Source organism: Odocoileus virginianus, chromosome 5 (genome assembly GCF_023699985.2).
Source record: "Odocoileus virginianus isolate 20LAN1187 ecotype Illinois chromosome 5, Ovbor_1.2, whole genome shotgun sequence".
Classification (NCBI taxonomy): domain Eukaryota; kingdom Metazoa; phylum Chordata; class Mammalia; order Artiodactyla; family Cervidae; genus Odocoileus; species Odocoileus virginianus.
The window spans coordinates 44,059,002-44,072,604 of NC_069678.1; the positions used below are offsets into that span (position 1 = coordinate 44,059,002).

At 37.8% G+C, this 13,603-nt stretch overlaps 1 pseudogene; it reads right to left on the reverse strand.

Annotated features, from left to right (window-relative positions):
- Positions 1-11,098: 11,098 nt before the first annotated feature.
- Positions 11,099-11,813, reverse strand: LOC110125605 (MICOS complex subunit MIC26 pseudogene; annotated as a pseudogene).
- Positions 11,814-13,603: the final 1,790 nt, after the last annotated feature.

Below are 13,603 nucleotides of genomic sequence, written 5' to 3' on the forward strand. Positions count from 1 at the left end.
CTAAAGAAATTGGCTTGTATCTATATTCCATTGTTCTGGGCCCGAAGAATGCAACTTAATTTTGGCTGTTTCAGTTTCATCACTTGCAAAATAAGAATCACTTCATTTTTTCTATGCTTTTGAGATGACGAAATATAGACAAAGGGTTGAAAGTCATGGCAATGTGCTCATATTACTTAAAAATGATCCCTTCCATCAAGTCAAGATATCAAGACAATTTTAGATCAGTTATGCCCATTCTGTTTGCAATGCCCAGAGTCCTCCCCTGGAATTAACAAGAGGAATGATGAGGTTCTGGATGGGATGCCAATAAAATGATGGCTGGCTTTGATTACAAAAATGAGCAAAGTCACCAGAAACAGAAGGACCACATAATAACATGAGAAGCCGCCCCACAAGGGACCAGGTTGCTGAGCACCTGGAGGAGTGCTGTGGGTCACACTCTGTGAACTTCTGCCCTAGAATTACTGAAAATGAATTTTTAAAAATCCCTTAGAAATGCATTTGGCCTATTGTTTGAGCCCTTTCCAAACCAAAGCTGTGCATGATTACTTTTCGCAGGCTAATTCAGCTGTTTTATTTTTTTACCCCTGCTTTGGTCTTGCTTCTTAAAAGCATTAAACACAATGCCCTCGCTACATTGGAAAACGGTGGTTTGGGCATACTCTGGTTCTTTCTCTTTCTATCTTCTTCCTGTCTGACTAGCTCATCTAATTACACACTAAGTCAGTGATTCTATGACACGGGGAAAAATGTCTTCCCGAGCTAGTCAATTGATGCTTTTATTTCGCTCAGGGAAAACTTATCAAAGGAGACAAGGAACCCTAAATGCAGCAGATATTTGATGCTAGTGGTAAGCTTATATTGTTGCCGTAGCAACCTTGTCATTAAAGATGTTTCAGCATTTCCTATTAACCTCTATTTTCAGAGGTTTATAACTTCTTGGTAAAAATTCCCTCCAGGCTAAGATTTGGTATACACGATCTCAGACATGCCAGGTGTCAGTGAATATATACATATATAGTATCCATTTTCTCAAAGAGAGCTTAGTGAATTTCCAAATGAATTATGTCATTTTTCATAGCATACAAATTCATTAAATTTAGTGTTAACTTGATTATTTTTAAAAGATTCTATGGAGGCACAACTAAGAACTTATAAGATGTAATGTTTTCTAGTGCTTTTTTTTCCTTTTACCTCACTGGTTGGCATGGTTCCAATGATTTATCTCAAGTGTCACTAGAGAGACTGGCTCCAGGTCAGTTTTAAATTTGCCTAAATGGACACAATTAGTGGTGGACACTATGGAAATCTGGAGTTCATATTTTACATTTATCAGAATATAGGGAATAAAAAAGAAATCTAGCTGGTTATACAGTAGGAGTCAGAGTAATGGGGAAGGCAAGGGCTAATATTTGAACCCATCTTCTCTTGCATAATGGGGACACATTTTCTTGTGATCCTAAGGAAGAAGCTTGTAGTTTCCTAAGAATTGGAAACCTATTTCTCCTACCCCAGTTTTAGAGTTGGGTAACACCCTAGTCTGGGTTTCCCTGGTGGTTCAGTGGTAAAGAATTTGCCTGCCAGTGGAGGAGATGCAGGTTCGATCCCTGGGTCAAGAAGATCTCCTGGAGAAGGAAATGGCAACCCACCCCAGTATTCTTGCTTGGGAAATCCCCTGGTGGGCTACAGCGCATGGGGTCACAAAAGAATCAGACACAACTTAGCTACTGAACAATAGCAACAATACCCTGCTGCTGCTGCTGCTGCTAAGTCGCTTGAGTCGTGTCTGACCCTGTGCGACCCCATAGATGGAAGCCCACCAGGCTTCCCCTTCCCTGGGGTTCTCCAGGCAAGAACAACTGGAGTGGGTTGCCATTTCCTTCTCCAATAACAATACCCTAATCCAGGATTTGTTGTGTTCAAGAGATTTTGTTTTGTTTAGGTAATTTATTAATAAATTGTTCAATTTTAACTTTTTATTTTGAAGAATTTTAAACTCATAAAGAAGTTGTGAGAATAGTGGAATGAATATTTGCCTACCTCTTAACATTAACCGATTGTTAACATTTAAATAAATCTTTTGAGTATTGTAAACATTATTATACTCCAAGCCAAAATAGTTCGGCATGTATGTCCTAGGAATAAGGACATCCTTCTATGTAGCCACAAAACCATGATCAAACTCAAGATACTTAGCATTAATGGACTTCCTGAGTAGCTCAAACTGTAAGGAATCTGCCTGCAATGTTGGAGGCCTGTGTTTAATCCCTGGGTCAGAAGATCCCCTGGAGAAGAACATGGCAACCTACTCCCCTATTCTTGCCCAGAAAATCCTATGGACAGAGGAGCCTGGCAGGCTATAGTCCGTGGGGTCACAAAGAGTCAATATAACTTAGTGACTAAAAAAAAAAACAACAAATGCTTATATTATGTGGAGTTGAATACACCTTCTCCCTCTTAAAGGTATCTATTCTGACTTACTGAAGTTCAGCTGGTATCCATTCTCAATTATTTTCTTAGTTTAGGGTACATGGGTAATATTTTTTAAATTATTGCATGTGCACAAATACGGTTTTTACTCTAATAGGTGAATACTGTGTCTGTTCATAGGACTATTAGGTTAGATTCCTGGCCCTTAAAAATCTGTAAAATAGTTGTAAATAATGTTCTTTTTGTGACTTGCAATGTTGCAGATGAGAAGTCTGAGGACAATTTGATTCTTTTGCCTTTGTCAGGGCTTCCTAGGTGGCACTAGTGGTAAAGAACCTGCCTGCCAATGCAGAAGATTCTAAAAGATGTGGGTTCCAACCCTGAGTCAGGAAGATCCCCTAGAGAAAGAAATGGCAACCCACTCTAGTATTCTTGCCCGGAAAGTCCTGTAGACAAAGGAGAATGGTGGGCTATGGTCCACAGTGTTGCAAAGAGTGGGACACGACCGAAGCAACTTAACATGCATGCACCTTTGTCAGAAATGTATCCTTTCTCTCCAGAAACATGTAATTGCTTCCCATTATTTTTAGAATTAAAAAAAAAGATTACCTGTGCATGTCTATCAATATGTATTTTTTAATCATTCCTTCTTGGAACAATGAACCCCTTCAATCTGCAAAAGGGTTCTGTTCATCTTAGAGGATTTCTTTAATAACTTTTTAGTTATTGCCATTACCCATCTCTTCCTTTTTAACTTATCTTTTTTTGAATTTGGATTAATCTTAATTAATCAATTTTCAGGTCTCAAATTCCACCCCACCTCATTGCCTTTATTTTTTTCTCTTTTTTTAATTCTCTTTTTATGGTTCTGACTATTAAGATTAAAATATATTTTAATACTTTATTTATTTTTCCAAGTTACCAATCTACATCTCAGCCATGACCATATACTTCTTGTACAAATCATTCAAACTGGAAATTATGATTTTATGTCCAGCAACTCCATCCATGTTGTGTGTGTATGTGTGTGTGTGTGTGTGTGCACGTGTACATAGTCATGCTACATTTGCATCTTCTAACATGTTCTTACTGTTCTTCTTTGCCAGTTCATGCCTGTCTCCACAGCAGTTCTGAACCAAACGGTTTAACTGAATCAATGTGGCCTATATTATCTCAGATTATTAACACCCAGAGATAACATGGTTGATTTTCTTTCTAGACTGATTGGTAATTGGTCTGATTTTTATAAGATTCTAATTTGCAGCACATGCCAAACTGAAAGAAAAGAAGTGTAGTTTTTATGGTAAGCCAGTCATGTATCAGCAAGCGTCAAGCATAGAAACATATATGTGTGTACATGTATGGATATACAAGGTCCACCCATTCAGCTGGTTCTTGGCCTCTTGTAGGCAGATACCTCGCACACTAAAGTGAGACTAAGCTTGAACTTCTCCTAAGAGAGCTACAGTTCTCTGTGGCCAAGTCATTCTAACTATGCAGTGCTGTGTAACTTTTTCTGTGGGATTGCCTGATTTCGGTCTCCAGGTTCTAACCAAACCCAAATGAATAAAAATCCATATAAATAGTCTCTGTTGGAATTACAGTGGATTCTAAGGAAAGCAAATAGATTAAAATCATTTTAGGAGGTGAAGTAAGGTAGCTTTATATAGGTTGCAAAATGCTGACTCCCTCTTATCTGATTTCTACCAGTATTTGTTTAATTCTGCTAATGTTTACCTTAAATTTTACAAGAACATGCTTAAATTTATATTTAATTTATCACTGGAGTCAGTTTTAAAAATTTTCATTTTCTTTCATAAATGTGAAGCCTTTTAGATGTCTCTAACTCTTCAAAACACTTTCTCAACAACACACATTTCTCATTTGAAATCCTAAACTCTATGACTTCTGGGTTTTTTGTCAAATTTTAAAGAAAAATTCATATCAATTTTTAATCAGGTTCAAAAATATTAAATTTTATATGAATAGAGTTAACAGATTTTATTGCTCAATCTGTCAATTATTTTCAATCACAATGTTCTCATTATAATTTGATTCATATTTTCTAAGTTTGGAATAAATTTTCTGGCAGTTTAATAGTTTATCCTAAGAAGAACACAAAATGTTTGGCATAGAATTAAACCCTTGCCCATCAAGGAGTTTCTTTTTCCTGTCTACATGGATGAATGACAAATTGACTGGATATATAATTCTTGGTTCAAAACATTTTCCTTCAGAACACTAGAGTCATTGCCCCATGTCCTTCTGTCTTTCAGGGTTGCAAAAATGTGGAGGCATGCCTGGTTTTTCTTTTCTTACACAGAAGAAAAGGGCTTTTTTGCCCCCTTCATGATTGCAGAATTCTGTATCTTTGAAGTTTCCAGTTTCACTAGGCCATTTCTAAGTGTGATTTTATTTTTTGAATTTGGCTAGAACATGTATATGTACTCTTGGTTTTTAGAAAAATCTCTAAATATACTTTAGAATATACTTTTCCCCTTTTATTTGCATATGTTTCTTCCATTATGTTTTTTCTTTCAAAAATGTTTTATTACTTATAGTTTGGACTTTTTCAGTCTGACCTTTATGCAGTAATATCTTTCCTTTTTTTTTTTCTTATCTATTTACTTCCATTGTGTACTGTGATATTTCCTAAATTCTGCTCACTGCTTTTATTTTCTAGCATGGGCAATCTGCCAAAAAAGTTTTGTTTATCATCACAATATAGGTCTTCCTGATGGCTTTTCTTATCACTTGGTCTTTAATTTCTTTGTTGCAAAAGTTTCAGGCTACTAAAAAAAGTTGGCATTCAGATATCTAAGAGTATATGATGATGCATTGAATCTGAAGCCTGAGAGTACCTACTTTTCCATTGTGCTGCTTGAAATCTTGATTGATGGCCGAAGCGCCATGCTGGATCATAAAGTAATTTGGGGATTGGGTTTTAGTCAAGGTGAAGTAATTAGCTCTAAGGAATGTAGCTCTGAGAATTTGGTAGAAAGGAGTTATTCTGCTAGCTGTGAAGGGCTTATTTCTGAATGTTATGTAATTACAAGAATTTTTTTTTTTTTTGGTCTGTTTAGGCCACTGTTCTTTTACACTCTTTAAAAATGTTTCTATCTGTATTACAGAGGCAGGCTGCTCAAGTAAATGACAGCCTTATTTCTTAAATACTTTGTGGACTTCAGGCAAATTACTTAGGGTCTCTTTGCCTCAGTTTACTCATCCATAGAAAGGGGATACTAGTAGTACCTATTTCTGGGTTTGTTAGGATTAAATAAATGACTAAGTCAAATTCCTGGCGGGCAGTGATCACTGTATAACTGTCTCTATTATCATCTTTAGCTTTAGCATAGAACGTATCTCTGTCTCACAGGTTGTGGATTATTACAGAAGAGCTGCTAGCGTGGCTGTTTCTTTGCTGTGCATGTTTACAAAGGGCTCTTCTTATCATTGTCCTCACTGACTTTCTGGAGTAGTCTACATTGACCAAAAGTCCGGATCATATCTCTATTAACATCCAAAAGCTTCAAAAGAGAGTTTAACTGGTGTGCTTCTGGACAAGCCTTTTATTGCCAGTTCTCCTCTGTTGATGATATCAATATAACAAGGGATCTCTAGGGCCTTCTACTTATTGTCCAGTCTCCCTATGTCTTAATATCTCCCTTTGAAATGAAAGGAAAACGTCTTTCTACTTATATCGTATCTGACACCAAATACATGAATTTTCCATACTAAGCAATCTCTGCTAGGTGCCTACAGTTTCATTCATTTCTGATCCTAACTATCCCAAGCTAGTACAGACCCCAGGGGTTAAGGGTTCAGTTCCATGAGACTTTTTCCATGCTTCAAATGCTGATCACAATTTGTGGGTTCCCTGTTCATCTACATTTTTGCTTGACTTTGCTACAAATCAGGAATTCTCACAATGCTCTCACTAAGACATTGTATGATTGTCAGTGTTTATTATCCGTCTTATATTTTTGTGTCAAACTGAGGTTTCCTAATCATGACTCAAAGTTACTTTCTCTGATTGTGTGTGTGTGTGCTTAGTTCATCAGTCGTGACCAACTCTTTGCGACCCCAAGGACAGTAGCTCGCCAGAGTCCTCTGTCCATGGGGATTCTTCAGGCAAGAATATAGCAGAGGGTTGCCATCCCCTTCTCCAGGGGATCTTCCCAACCCAGGGATTGAACCCACATCTCCCACATTGCAAGCAGATTCTATACCATCTGAGCCACCAGGGGATTACTGGCACACTACTTACTTTAGGTTTTTTCCGAAATTTCTGGTAAATAGATGATTGTATCTAAGATCAACATTACTTAATATTTAGTCTTATAAACTTAACCATGTATCTTTGGAAACTGGCAATAGATTTTAACTATGGAAACTATTGAAACTATTAACTACCAAGCAGCATTGTTACATAATACCTATAGGCTTTCTAAAAATAAATCCTTAAAAATTGGATGTCCATGAATATTGAGATGATAGGTAATTCAGTTTGCAACTCAAGAGTGAGGTGGGACATTGAAAGGTATCCTTAAGTTAATCAAATCATATTACCAGATGAATTTAACTCTCTGGTTGATACTTCTAGCCTAGAAAAACTTTCTCTCCTAATTATGAAAACCTGATTTCAGAATTCGGGGACTCAATGCCTCTCCGTTTCCTGGCTTTATTCTAATAATCATTGTCTCCTAGACTGGCCCATCCTTGCTTATGTGGACCATTAATTTAAGAGTTGGGCAGTGATAATAAAGATAATTCTTGTCTCAGGTATGGAGTAATAAATTTAATCTGGGGTACAGCTGAATCCTGAACTATAAGTCAAAACCTCACGCTACAAAAAATGTACTAATTGACTTAGATGTGTTAGTCCTAGAATGGTGTCACATTTAAAGACTCATCGTCAAGCTGCAAACATGGGTTTGACTCTTGAATCCTTTATGTCTAGGGACATTAAAATAGTCCAGATCATGACCTCCTGCAACACTTTTTGTTTTTCTCCAACTCTCTTATATAGAATGTCTTATTTTGCCAAAATCCCCTATTAATCTCTGTATTATGAATAACAACCTCACCAGCTTTGCTAATATTCATTCTTTTCTCTTACCTTCAAGCTCCTTCTTCCTGAGCCACTTCTCTAATTTTGCATTCCAAAGTCTAGCAGAATCTAAAATCTGGTCAGATATCTACCCTTCTCTCATCTGATGCAGATTCTGCATCAGATGAGAGAAGAGTACAGACTGGCCTAATGAACATGAAGATTCTCTTTTTAAGCAACATATCCCAAGATCACTCTGTTAGAGTTGTGCATGTTTTGTGCTACATGACTCATCTGTGAATTTTGTTTACAAGCTACATTCTGAACTTAATAAGGTTTGTTCCTGCATAATAATAATAAAAAAATCCCTGCATGCATGTTAAGTCACTTGAGTTGTGTCCAACTCTTTTTCACCATATGGACTGTAGCCCGCCAGGTTCCTCTATCTATGGGATTCTCCAGGCAAGAATACTGGAGTGGGTTACCATGCCCTCCTCCAGAGGATGTTTCCAACCCAGAGACTGAACCTGCAACTCCTATATCTCCTGCATTAGCAGGCAGATTCTTTGCCACTAGCTCCACCTGGGAAACACCACAACTACCCTCCTCCAAACAAACAAAAGAAAAGTCATGAGGTTAGAAATGTGTCATTTATTGAATTCTACTCTGACTTTGAAATATATGCTTTTTATATCATGCTATTGGCTTTCCTAGTGGCTCAGATGGTAAATAATCCACCTGCAATGCAGGAGACCTGGGTTTGATCCTAGGTCAGGAAGATCCCTGAAGAAAGAAATGACAACCCACTCCTTTTCTTGACTGGAGAATTCCAAGGACAGAGGAGCCTGGTGGGCTACAGTCCATGGGGTCACAAAGAGTCGGACATGACTGAGAAACTGACTCAGCACACGACTGAGTCCCTCACGACTGAGCCACCATCTATACTTATGGTGCTAGATCTTAATTTTCTCATTTGGGTATAAGTATGGGCTCAGGTGTTTTAATATGCCTGCAATTTGGGAAACTTGTGTTTGGTCCCTATATTGGGAAGATCACCTGGAGAAGTGAACTGCTATTCTTGCCTGGAGAATTACATGGACAGAGGAGCCTGGCAGGCTATAGTCCATGGGGTTGCAAAGAGTCGGACATGACTGAGTGACTTTCACACACTAGGTAGTATCTAATACTTAGTATGTATTCTAAAAAGAACAGCTTTTAGTTATATGGCTAGATTAAATACTAGGTGTGATCATTCAAATTCATTCAAATTCAGGAGACAGATAATTGGATATTTTCTGTATCGAATAAGGATATTTTCCGAGAACTGTACTGGATACATTAAATAGTGTTTTATTTAATTACTTCAATTAGCCTAAAAAGAAAAGCTGTTATGCAATTTCAACCAATGAGTTGAAGAATCAAAGCAGAGGTCAGCAAATAAATGGTTGTATCAGGATTAAACTCTAGGCCAGAACCCAAAGTTTGGGGAGTTTTCTCATGAACTAAAAGGAAATATAACCAAGCTTACCTCTTGTGATGGCTAATTTTTTATACCAAGTTGACTGGCCACAGAGTGTCCAGATTAAAAAGTATTTCTGGATATGTCTATAAGGGTGCTGGATGAAATTAACATCTTAATCAGTGAACCTAGTAAAGAAATCTGTTCTCCCCAATATGGGAGCATACCATGCAATCCATTGAGGGTCTGAAAAGAAATAAAAAGATGGAAGAAAAAAAATTCATCCCTCCCTGCATGATTGCTTGAGTTGGAACATTGATCTTCTCCTGTCCTTTGCACTCCCGGTTCTCAGGTCTTTGCTCTTCAACTAGTCTACGCCACAAGCTCTCTTTGCTTTCCAGCTTGCAGATGGCAGATCATGGGATTTCTCAGACTCCATAATTCCATATAATAGATCTATCTATCTATCCTATTGGTTTTGTTTCTGCAGAGAACCCTGACTAATATACCACCCTTAAACATTTTACGAACAATGGAATACTTTAACAGTGAAAGTGATTTTGTACACATGTTGGTTTCCAAAATATCCTAGCTATAGTTGCTGGTCTTATGCTTTAGCATATAAGGTAATACAATAGCTATGAAACTCCTGGACTGGAAGTGCCACCTCAAATTTTTCCATCTGCCACATCATTAGCCCTCAGTAAGAACAAATTACAGGTCATAGCTGTAAACTACACAGGAATGCTAGGAATCTTAAAGGTTAGAAATTCTAAAGACATGACCTGAGTTAGCAACCATTATCTACTAATTAATAGACAATTATGTTAATGATTTAGTAATAATGTTTTCCATTTCTCTTGAGTATGAAAGGCAATACAACATTCCTAAATAAGCCCTATGAAGTTCTGATTTCCTGGATTCAAGTCTTAGTTCTACTCAATTTAATTGCCAGCTAATCTTGAGCAAGTTGTTTAATCTCTCAGAGTCTCAGCTTTCTCATTTGTAAAATGAAGATAACATTTGCCTGAACGCGGTATACTAATTTACAGCATTACTGTGGATTTAATCTTAATTTCTTTTCATCTATTCCTGATTCCTCTGTTATTTCTACATCTCATCCTCCCTTCTACAAAGAGTAATTTGTTTCCCTTCAAAAGATAGCAACTTCCTCCGTTGAAGGTGTAGAACCAACACACCAAAGGTTTCCTTATTCAGCAGAAGAGAATGGGGAAGATATTTTTGAAATGGTATAGCTTATGTTTTTCTTTATTTTTAAATTACTAAATATTAAAATAGTCCTTTAATTTGCTTTATTATTTAGTGATTTATTTTAAATATCATTATGTGAACTGTATTCTCAGCCTCATGGCAAGAATGTATTGGTTGAACTATGAGAAATAACTCGTTGTATTATAATTGTGTCTTTTGTATATATACTTGTGGTATTGTATCAGAATATTTTACTATTTTCTAATTATTATTTTTCCCATCTAAGTTATTTTTAATATTTTTATAAAATTCTAGGACTGATTTTTCATTTTACTTTCAAATCGGTTCTCCTTGGCACACACCTCAGACAGCATCCCCAAATAGCTCATGAAAGATAAACTTGAAAAAAAGATTCCATATGTAGAAACTGTAAATAATAAACTTCTTTTAAGGAATAGTTTTCATCTGTCCCAAACATATATGAGCCTAAGGTAAGGTTTGGACTAACAGGGACGAGGGATCCTTCTTGCTCTCTTTCTCCATAAGTCATCTAAACCTGGTGATTTTTTTTTTTTTTTTGTCACTCAGTCTTGTCTGACTCTTTGCAACCCTGTGGACTGTAGCCTACTAGGCTCCTCCCTCCATGGATACTGGAGTGGGTTGCCATTTCCTTCTCCAGGGGATCTTCTGGACTCAGGGATCGAACCTGGGTCTCCTGCACCGCAGGCATTCGCTTTAACCTCTGAGCCACCAGGGAAGCCCCAAACCTGTTGATAGTACTTCTTCTTCTTTTTTTTTTTTAACTTAGATCTTTAATTATGTACATAAATAGCAACATGAGAACGAAGGGTTCTAAGGCTTATACATTATCTCTAGGTGGAAGAATTTCAGATTAGTCCACTTGGAGTATGGCATCACCCAAGATAACAGAGAGACCTAGGATAGTTTTTCCAGAAGAATGCCAATTTACTACATTCAATACTGACTTCTCTGCCATTTTTCTGTAGAAATACTGGTTTACCATATGGAGTTTCCAATGTTTACCTGATTAAAATGGACAGAGCATAGAGTATTCTAGTTATTTCCAGGTGAGTTCTTCACATTTCCTGACTTTTGAAAGTTCTCCTTCCACAAATCTAGACAATGTAGCCTCATAAACCCCAGTCATACAATTTCTCTTTACTGACCTGGACAAATACAATGCCTTGTTGCGGATGATAAAGAGAGGCAGCAAATCCCATGAAACCAGGTGGATACACAAGCTTCTTTATCTTTGAACCTCTAGCCAAAATGAGTCCAACAACTCCAGCAAAACCAATAACACCAAGTCTTGGAAAAAATCCAGGAGGTGCATTTTGGAGATATTCATAGCTGTCTAACCCCCATTGAACCACATCTTGGGCTTATTTTGGGAGTATTTTTCCTGACACCAGCTTGTATATGGCTCACAATAATGTTGGAGATGAGAGATGCTTTCTTCAGTTTGGGTCCTTGGTTCTTCCACATATTTAGACTGATCCTCAGGAATGGAGTAGAGTGAAGCTCATTAACCTTCACAGTATCTTTGTGAGGTGAGTCCTTTTTTGATGATGCATAGACCTTGAAGGTGAGCAGGCTCACGCTGCCCAGCCCCACAAACTTCTGAATTACCTTGAACATGTTGCTGGCAGCGGCGGCTCCAGCGGGGGCAACAGTACTTCTTAAATATGTATGCAAACCCACCCCACTGGAACAATTTCAATTCTGCATACTATTGCCATTTATTCTGTTAAAACAGTAGACTCTTAATTGGTTTTGACTTCAGTCGCATCTCTCTTCAATCAGGACAATCTTTTTTTAAAAAACACAAAGATGATTTTACTACCCTCTTTTAAAGGCTTCTCTTTAAACTCAGCTTGAAATATACCTTAGGCTGTGATCTAAACCTCTCTATAGACCTCAGTTTGCTTTCCATTCCCCTATGACCTCTTCCTCTCTTCCCCCTTTCAAAATCTATGCCCTGGCCAGAAATACTAAATACTTTCAATTCTTATACCATAGTGTGATCTTCACTCCTATGGAAAATACCTCATGCCTATGTCTCTCATTGAGTGGTGTAATGCCCACTGCTTAAGATTTTACTTCTTTTGGGTACATTTCTTGAGTGGCCTAGGCTGATTAGATTCCCATTCTCATTTACCATGTGCATACTCACTAGGCCGTGTATGTTTAACCCTCTGTCCACCTGCAAAACCGTAAGCTCTCTGTCATATTCCTCATTGTGCCTCCAGGCTTGAAAATGATGTTCAGTAGTACTGTGAAGTGAAAGTCGCTTAGTCATGTCCAACATTTTGCGACCAAATGGAATATAGTCCATGGAATTCTCCAAACCAGAATACTGGAGTGGGTAGTCATTCTCTTCTCCAGAGGAATCTTCCCAACCCAGGGATCAAACCCAGGTCTCTCACATTGCAGGGAGATTCTTTACCAGATGAGCTACCAGGAATGCCATCAGTAGTGCTAGAGGTCCACTATTTGTCCTCTTGATATTCTCAACACTCTTAAAACCTTACCGTACATTCTGGAGATTGATTCATATGGACTGTATCAGTGGGTCTCATACCATAGGTTTCAAGTGGCTTCTGCTAAAGAGAGGCTGTGACATGAGATGAAAAAAGGTAAAGATGAAGTCTGGAGGTTCTTCCTACCTGGGCACTTTGGCATCACTGCATCTTTCCACTAAAGACCATAGCTCATCTCAGCTCTCTTTCCAGGATCTGGCAACCATTCCTTCTCATTTGTCCTTCACATCTAGATATGGCAAATGATAAATATTATTTAATTAATTGAAATAAATAATTTTTTTTAACTTTTTTTCACACCAGTGTATATGTTTCCTAAATAAAGAAAATTAATTTTCTCAGGTCTGACTGCCGATTAATTGACCACTAAATAGAACAATCACAGAAGACTAACCAATCTAATCACGTGGAACACAGCCTTGTCTAACTCAACGAACTATGAGCAATGCTATGTAGGGCCAACCAAGAAGGACGGGTCATGGTGGAGAGTTCTGACAAACTGTGGTCCACTGGAGAAGAGAATGGCAAACCACTTCAGTATTCTTGCCTTGAGAACCCCATGAGCGGTATGAAAAGGCAAGATAGGACACTGAAAGATGAGCTCCCCATGAAGTCCCCAATATGCTACTGGAGATCAGTGGAGAAATAACTCCAGAAAGAATGAAGAGACAGAGCCAAAGCAAAAAACAACACCCAGTTGTAGATGTGACTGGTGATGAAAGCAAGCTCCCATGCTGTAAAGAGCAATATTGCATAGGAACCTGGAATGTTAGGTCCATGAATCAAGGCAAATTGGAAGTGATCAAACAGGAGATGACAAGAATGAATGTCAGCATTTTAGGAATCAGTGAACTAAAATGGACTGGATGAATTTCACTCAAATGACCA